The sequence below is a fragment of the Limulus polyphemus genome, unplaced genomic scaffold (assembly GCF_000517525.1).
Source record: "Limulus polyphemus unplaced genomic scaffold, Limulus_polyphemus-2.1.2 Scaffold96, whole genome shotgun sequence".
Taxonomy (NCBI): domain Eukaryota; kingdom Metazoa; phylum Arthropoda; class Merostomata; order Xiphosura; family Limulidae; genus Limulus; species Limulus polyphemus.
The window spans coordinates 116,026-124,928 of record NW_013665706.1 but is presented as its reverse complement, the minus strand read 5'-3'; the positions used below and the strand labels follow the sequence as shown (position 1 = coordinate 124,928).

The following is an 8,903-nucleotide window of genomic DNA, read 5'->3' as shown; positions in this document are numbered from 1 at the left end:
AATATAATGTACTCCACTCTCTATATGTGTCAATGATATTTGGTTATCAATGACGTTTGAGATCATAATTTGAAAGCTGGGCATTGTCTATTATAATGTCAACATCAAGCTGACCTGAAACTGAAATCAGGGAAATGTTCTCTTATGTGGACACATTCAGTGTTTCTTGGACATATAACAAGTAGGGATTGAGTTTCTACATATGCTGCTAAGATAAGAGATGTCTAAAGCTTTCTCGGCTTTGTGTCATATTATTGATTCTTTATGGCTAACTTTTCTACTAAACCAGCACTGCTTTCACCAATAACTAAAGTCATCTCCCAGAGTAGATGGACTAAAGACTGTTCTAAGACTGTTCAGTCAGTAAAAGGTACCTTGATTGATGCACCAGTGTTGTCTTTTCCAAGAAGAGATGTTTCCATCATCCTTGATACATATGCCAGAGATAGTGGAATTGGAGAAGTGTAATCAATAGTAAAAGATGGAAAGTTTCTCAAATATATAGCAAGTAAATATAGAGTATCTATAGATTCTGCTAAGACAATGTTAGATATACACTGTTATAATTTAGATGGTTTAATTATAACGTGAATGTTAAAGTTCGTTATTTTTAGAATCAATAACTTATCACAGGATTATTTACATAACTGTTTTTCAATCATACGTTGTATAGTTAAATTGTTGTGAATCGGAGATTGTTATATTATTCTACGTTTTTCTCATTGTTTTCATTGAGTATTATTGTATTGTTTGTTTTGTTTCAGAATTTCGCGCAAAGCTTCACGAGGGCTATCTGCGCTAGCCGTCCCTAATTTAGCAGTGTAAGACTAGAGGGAAGGCAGCTAGTCATCACCACCCACCGCCAACTCTTGGGCTACTATTTTACCAACGAATAGTGAGATTGACCGTCACGTTATAACGCCCCCACGGCTGAAAGGGCGAGCATGTTTGGTGGGATGGGGATTCGAACCCGCGACCCGCAGATTACGAGTCGAGCTCCCTAACCACCTGGCCATGCCGGGGAGTATTATTGTATCATAATATCTCGTAATGTCTGAACGTTTTAGGCCTCTGTCGGGCTATAAATACACGTCCAAAATGTAGTTTGATATAGTTAATTAGTTAGATAGATAGACCTAGACTGCGTGATTGTGAGTTTAGCCATAAGGACATATAGTGGCAATTTCTAAAGTGAAAGTATCACAGACTGTATTGTAATTACAATGTAGAGAAGAAATAATTTGTCTTGTCAAATTATGTTCTAAAGTAACTGAACCAGCCTGTGTGGATTTTTGATGCAAAAAGGGCAATTATTTAAAGCGCTCGATACAAGTGTGATAACCACCAGTTATAATGGTGATTTTTAAGTGAAATTATCACAGACTGTATTGTAATAATAGAGCAGTTAGAATAATTCGTTTTATCAGATTGTGTTCTAAGATAATTGAACCAGCCTTTGTGGACTTTGAAGCAAAAAGGACAATTATTTAAAGCTTTGGATACAAGTGTGGTAACCACCAGTATTGTGGTGATTTTAAAGAGAAATTATCACATACTGTACTGTAATAACAGAACAGGAAGAATTATTCGTTTTATCAAATTGTGTTCTAAAGTAACTGAACTAGTCTGTAGGGACTTTAACGAAAAAAGACAATTATTTGAAGCTCTGGATACAACTGTGATAACCAACAGTATGTATGTTTTACTTGTTTTAATGTATTATTTTAAAACAAGTGGACTCTGTGCTGTTTGTTTATTGTTTAAATTTATTGACAACAAGTCACATATGCCTACTGTAAAGAATCTGGCCCATACATGAAACCTGACTGGTGAACTGGCCAGAATTATACACTGGAAAATGGTAGTAGGCACAAACAACAGCAGACAAAGTAGGTCTATATGTGGACAACTGTAGTGATGGTGTAAATATTGTAGATATTACAACCACAATATACAACCATGTCAACTGACTTTGATAAATGGGTAGGTAGATAGGGGCAAGGGACTTGGGCTCAAAGGTGGTGATCTACGAGAGTTTTCTAAACAATAAAAAGACACAGAGAGAGAAAAGTATCAACAAAGAAGAGAGAATAAGAATACAGAGAAAGAAAAATAAAAGGAGAGGGGTAAGAAAAGAGAGAGAGAATAAGAGTACAAATTGAGATTGCCAAGCTCACCCAACAGAAAGATGGAGGATCCAAAAATGACAATGGGGTCAAGATCAGCCGACCCAAGCTCCCACATTTGATGAACAAAAAGATGACATGGATGCTTTCATGGTGAGGTATGAAAATTTTGCCCAAAATCAGAACTGGGCACTCTGTCTCAGCCCTCTTCTCACAGAAAAAGGTCTAACAAGTGTATAGGGCATGACGTCTGAATGTGCCATGTACTATGACAAGTTAAAAGTGGCTTTGCTAAAATGCTATAAACTTACTGAGGAAGTTTTTTGCTGGAAGTTCAGAGAAGTCAAACCAGACACTGGAGAAACTGTATTTCAGTTTGTGACATACCTACAGTGATACTTCACAAGGTGGACTGACATGAAGGAATGGCAGATCTAGTAATATACGAAGAGAATATGATCACGTGCTCCACTGACATGTCACTATTCCTAAAAGAGAGAGAATTGAAGGATGTGGACGAGATGATGAAGCTGGCAGAACAGTAAATGGGAGTCCATGGAGGGAGTATAACAGACAAGCCCAAGAATAATAAGTTAAAGTCGAAACCAGGAGTGGCTGACCAGAAGCAGAATTCCACCAAAGGTGACAAGAGGTTAATAGACAAAAGGAAGAAGGGATGCTATGCTTGTTATAAAATAGGGTATATTGCCAGTGAGTGCAAATCTGTCACCAACAAGCAATAGCAGAAATCTCAACATAAAGCAGGTGGAGGTACCTACAAAGATGGTGCTGGCAAGAAACAAGAAAATAGTGACTGTTACTATGGATGCTGCTGCCATATGAACAAAATATATATAACTCATCAGCTTCACTACAAGAAGGAATTGCGATCACCATTATTAAACAGTGCATGATTGATGGTCAGCTCAAATTAGCAAATTGGTAAACAGTGCAAGTAGTGATTGGAGCATGTGACAAACATTGAGAGGTGCCAACAAACCACAACATAAGAAAGAAATAGTTTGTCTTGTCAAATTGTGTTCTAAAGTACTGAACCAGCCTGTGTGAACTTTGACGAAAAAGAGACAGTTATTTAAAGCTCTGGATACAATTGTGATAACCAACAGTGTAACGAACATTTGTGTGTATGTTTTATTTGTTTTAATATATTATTTTAAGACAAGTAGACTATATGTTCTTTGTTTATTGTTTAAATTTATCGACAAATAGGTGTTTTTTCAGAGACAATGTAATTGAAATAGTGATATTGGAAGTACAAGACAGTGTGTAGTATGTTATAGCTTATGCTAGCCAAGCATCAACATTCACCAAATACCATTACTATATAACAAAGAACAAAGGGCTTGAGTTGTAGAATTTGTGATGTACTTTTGCCACAATATAAGAGATAGGTAATTTACAGTCAAATGAATCATGCACACATCAGGGATGGGCTATATAGTTTAGAGAAACAGAAGGTATGATCGTATGTTGGATTACAATGTTGCAAGATTATAAGTTCACTCTGCAATACCACTGAGTCAACAGCATGGAAATGCACATTGACTTTTTCAACGGCAGATGAGAGTAGAACTATTTTCTGTAGTGTCTAAATTATAGGTATAATGCTGTTGAGAAACCTAATGTCTCAGCTGTGATAACAGCCCATGCAAATATTAAGCATTCTGCTAAGTGGATATCAACTATAACAAAATATATGTTTAAATAATAGAAATTAAAAGACCAAGACTCAGCTTGGGTTTTACTTGACATGCAGCAAGGTGACGCGTGGCAGTCACTTACTGGTAAATTTAGAATAAAACATAACTCCTAGCAATTGTTTGAACAACTGGAGGTACACGATACACTACAAGCATGGTGTCTAACCTAGGATGAAGTAGTTCTGAAGTCTCTGAGATCTGATATTTTCCAAAAATTACATGATGCATGGATTGCAATAGACCAAGAAGTGTCTGTCACACACTACAGTTCAGAGATGTATAGGATAATGTAAACACTGCATTGTACTGGCTTTGTGGATGAGAGAAATAATTTTCTATATAAAAGTAAACTGACAGTGAGACGTAACTTCTCCATTACAGAGAATACTCCTGGTAGTTGTTGGACCCCTCCCAGAAAATGAGCATGATAATCATTACAACTTGGTGTTAATCAATTATTTCACTAACTGGGCTGATACATGGGCTCGTATATTCGCTAACAAATTAGGTAAACGGGTAAAAAGCTTGCTTCACAGTGTCAGGGAACGTACATACTGAGCAATGGGCAACATTTGACAGCCATATGCTTATCGAGTTATGTAAAATACTGGATGTTATGAAGACTCGTACTTCACCTAATCATTTTCAGTCAAATAGTTTAGCGCACTGGATCATCTAAACAGTAAAACATGTATTTTATAAGACTGTGAGAGCAAGTGAAACTGATTGGAACGACCATGTGTCATATGTAACGTTAGCATACCATGCAACAAAGCAGCAGTCTACTAATGTTTTCCAAACCTTAAAATGTTTGGACGAGAAGCTGTATTGCTGAAATATCTTATGTATACTTTCCCATTGCATGCAGAGTTGCCAGAATGTTCGCAGTAATATGCTTACCAGTTACAATATTACAATCTACATCAATTTATAAACACGAGTTTGCATTTCAACAAAGTGATTGCAGAAATCAGTTAATAGATAGTAGATGATCTATGATGATACGGTGAAAAAACACCTGTTCATTCAAAAAAGTTGGGTGTAGCTCTGGTATAATCCACTAAAATCTGATAAAACTGGTCATTATCTTGGACTATTATGGCTCAATCCACCAAACTTCCTAATTCAATGATAGCATTGCCTGCATGAAAAACGTAGAACACGTTTAAAGCTAGAATTGCACATTTCTAGGGTGACTTTGAAATACTGGTTTGACCAGGAAGCAGAGAGTGAACAATTTGAAGCTGCAAACAATTATGAGAGTGGTGTTGAATGCTGTCCTGATCTGGTGAAAGAAGCAGAAGAATATGATGCTGAACTTTCTTTGACTGTTTGAAAAAGTCAGAGGATGAATCTGAACTTTCTTAGAATGTTTGAAAAAGTTAGAGAAAGAGCTGCTGCCTGAGCATCGACATCAACCTTTGAGTCTCTATGGATCTGGATGGGGGATCGCTATATATAGGATGGTTATAAAATCAAACGGGAGTTGTGCCTATTATTTTCTGGGATATTCAGTGGAATTTCCTAATAGTATGTCTTTATTTTTTATTTTTAGTTGTCCGCTCGATTACAATTATTATAAACAGTGAATGATGTATGTTTTGTTGTTGAATTTCGTGCAAAGCTACTCGAGGTCTATCTGCGCTAGTCATTATAATTTTAAAGTTATAGACTAGAAGAACGGCAGCTAGTTAATTCTATCCACCACCAACTCTTGGTCTACACTTTGCCAAGCTGTTAACGATGGCTAGGGCACCAACAACATCATTGTCACTATTGGAAGCATCATATTCATAACATCCAATGAAACTACTTTAAACATGTATAAATATGTTATGAGAATAAAAGGCAGTACTTTTGTTTCTGGATATACATGAGAAGCACCAAAATCATCCACTGAAGAAAACAAAGATCAAGCCTGTATATGGAAAAATACACAATTTCGTACATAGCAGAATTGATTGACAGAGAAAAAGCCTGCATATATATTTAGATATTCCATGATTATACTATATGATAATTGTTGAGTGTATAGAGATCAACACCTACCTCGATGATCCTTACATTCCTGAAGAAAGCAACCCTCCAGATTATTGAAAGATCCATGAATAAAGCTTTCCTACTCTATTCCTACTAGCCAAACGCTACTTGAGTGTTCCAGCATCCTCTAGCCCCGTTGAGCGTTTATTTAGCTTCGGAGGCAAAACCTTCAGACCTTATCGCTACCGCCACACTGACAAGATATTTGAGAGACTGATGTTCATAAAAAACAATGGACAGTTATAATGCCTATAAGTATCTTTTGAAAATATGTTTTTGTCCTAAAACTTTAGTATTACATTTTGAAAAATAAACGCATTGAAATGTTATTGTTGGTTCTAATTTTGTTTCAGTTTCTAAAAAGTTTGTTTCATAAAATAAAAGTATTGAAATATTATCGTCTGCTGTTTTATCATTATTGCATGTTACTCTTGTTGTTTGTTATTAAGCACAAAGCTACACAAAGGCCTATCTGTGCTCTGCCCACCACGGGTATCGAAACCCGGCTTCTAGCACTATAAGTCCACAGACATACCGCTGTGCTACTGGGGGCTTGCATACTACCTTACAAAGTAATTATGAATATATTAGTGTGTATTCGCATTCAAATACTTAACAATTTTCCTGTATTCGTATTCATAAAAATGTAAAGTATTAGTATTCGATTACTGATCTCCAGTATTCGCTCCATCCCTGATGTGCTTGGTCCACCCGGTTTTTAGCGTTATAAGCCTTCATACTTACCACTGAGTCATTGAAGCCTGGAGGCTACCGAAGCTGATGGCAACTAACTTCATTAGCCAAGTAACCTTTATGAAATAAAATTGTATTAACTGAAGCTTTGCTTTGTATTTTCCATGTCTTAACCTTCCATCATTTGATCTAATCTTCGTCAAGCTGGATTATCTCACGCCGAATACTTAAAAACACATACATCAATAACAACTGTTGTAAAATAAGCTCTTTTAAATAAAGGATAAGATATTGAGCTATTTATTACACCGTCTTAAACTAGAAATTTATTTAATCAATTATTACAGGTTAGATTCACAAAAAGCGTTTAAAATATTGAGCCAGTAAAAAATATATTGACAATAAATATTTATTTATGCATATAACTCCTTTTTTTATTTTTGCATTGATAAGTGCATTTTATGATTAGAAGCTTAGTTTTTGTTGTTTAATTTGCGCATGGTAGAAATAAAAGTTAAAATGAAATATAAAATGCTTTTCAGTCGTAATTACGATATATTTTCATGATAAAAATTAAATACCGTTTTGACTTTTGAAATAGCTTTAACTTTAACAGACTGTGGACGTTAAATTCCTCTTGTTGGTGTATAAATACACTTATCAATGATTTTATTGTTTTCTTACTTTGTTTGTTTGACCACAAGGTAAGAAATTATTTTGACATAGATAATTCAGCCTTTCTCCTATTATAGTATTAATATGAAACAATTCTGTGGAAATACGCATTTTTGGTAAATTTTGAAAAGGAAATGTTATGCAAGACTAATCATGCAATGGTTTTCCAATTCTAATGAAGACGAGAACTTCAACTGAAGTTAGGAGGAAGGGTAGGGCCTACTCATGTTTAAGATTTTGCAATAAGTTACAATTTGAGATTGGCGAATAATACAATTTAATTTAATTTTAAGTTACATTGCATATTAAGAAAATCTTCACGCATATTTAAAGGATTTCAAATTAAAGATAAGAAAATGAAAAATGGTTTAAATTAAATTTAAAGTTAAAGGGGTAGAACTAGAGATTAAATTAGAACTGATACTAATAGAAAAGTATTATAAATATAAATCATATGTAACTTGTAAGCATGAACAAACTCAGGCTTAGGTTAATCAAATGTAAAGTAACAATTAATTTTTTTATTCAATAATTTCAATTTATATAGAAACCTTACAGATACTTAATTTAATTTTAGGAGACTATGTTTCATTCTGTAGTGAGATCTTTGTCTGGTCTGAGAAATTACTTAAATCTTTAACTTAAGTTTAAGAAGGGTTCTGTATATACATGGACAATACTTAGTAGTACAGTCAGAGAGAAAGCTTAAAAAGTAAAAGCATGTTGATACATGATTGACTGTGAAAATATTGGTTCAATCCTAGTTTTTAACCAAATTAGTAGGCGAGTCTAGAACTGTGGTAGCACAGCCCTGAGAAGGATCTCAAATACTGTTGAGTTCTGATCAGGATAAATGTGTTTCTTTTTCATTTTTATTATAAAATATGGTTCCAGATGTTGGTGGTATCCAGTTCTTGGACTTTTTAATGTTTAGTATACATATTTGTTATACTTAGTGCTTCTTTAATTGGCAGTTTCCAGTGTTCTTCATTGTCTATTGTTTTATAATTTACCTTTTGTTTTTGTTATGATACCTTGTGCTGGGTGCCTGTCCAGCCATGGCTGATTTCTCTGGATGTTGAAGTCATATTGTGTCTTCATGTTCTTTTCATTTTTATTTAATGGTTCTTCCAATATATGTTTCCTTGCAACTGCAGAGTACATTGTAGACTGCATGCTAATTTTACTAGTCACCAGCTGTTATATCATGGTGGTGAGATCCTTGAGTGTCTTGCTGGATTTGAAGATTAATATTTAATTTCCGGCAAATTTTCTTGAGTTTGTAGCTGAGGCCCTTTATGAATGAGAGAGAGAGAAATGGTGATGGTTGGTTCAACAGCTGTTTATTGAGAACATTTAATTCTTAGTGATTGGTGAATTTATTAGGTTATCCTTTGGCCTCAAAGGTATGGTGGATGAGTCAAAGTTCTTTTTCTGTGTATTGAGGATTGCAAATTTGCTATGCTCTGTTATATGTTATCCTCCCTTTCTTTTTGAGGATAGAAGAAAGCAAATAGTTATTAGTAGTGGAGTCCAGGTAAAGTGGACTCTTGTTATTTGTGGAGTCTCTAATGGGTCAATGCTAGAGCCTTTTTTATTTTTCTTTACATTAATGTTATTAATGAAGGCATTAATTAGAAAATTAGTA

General features: G+C 34.8%; 1 protein-coding gene across 5 annotated transcripts in view; it reads left to right on the top strand.

Moving 5' to 3' along the window:
- The window catches only part of LOC106469421 (dnaJ homolog subfamily B member 6-like), a 62,101-nt gene that overhangs the window by 27,365 nt on the left and 25,833 nt on the right, over positions 1–8,903 (top strand). The window contains exon 1 of one of the 5 annotated variants that reach the window (XM_022398650.1): positions 7,077–7,284. The exons of 2 other annotated variants lie outside the window; for them this stretch is intronic. The gene's annotated coding sequence lies outside the window, so the exon portion shown is untranslated. Of the gene's footprint in view, positions 1–7,076; positions 7,468–8,903 lie in introns of those variants that run through there. 2 more of the 5 variants (XM_013929925.2, XM_013929918.2) reach the window with 2 other exon arrangements.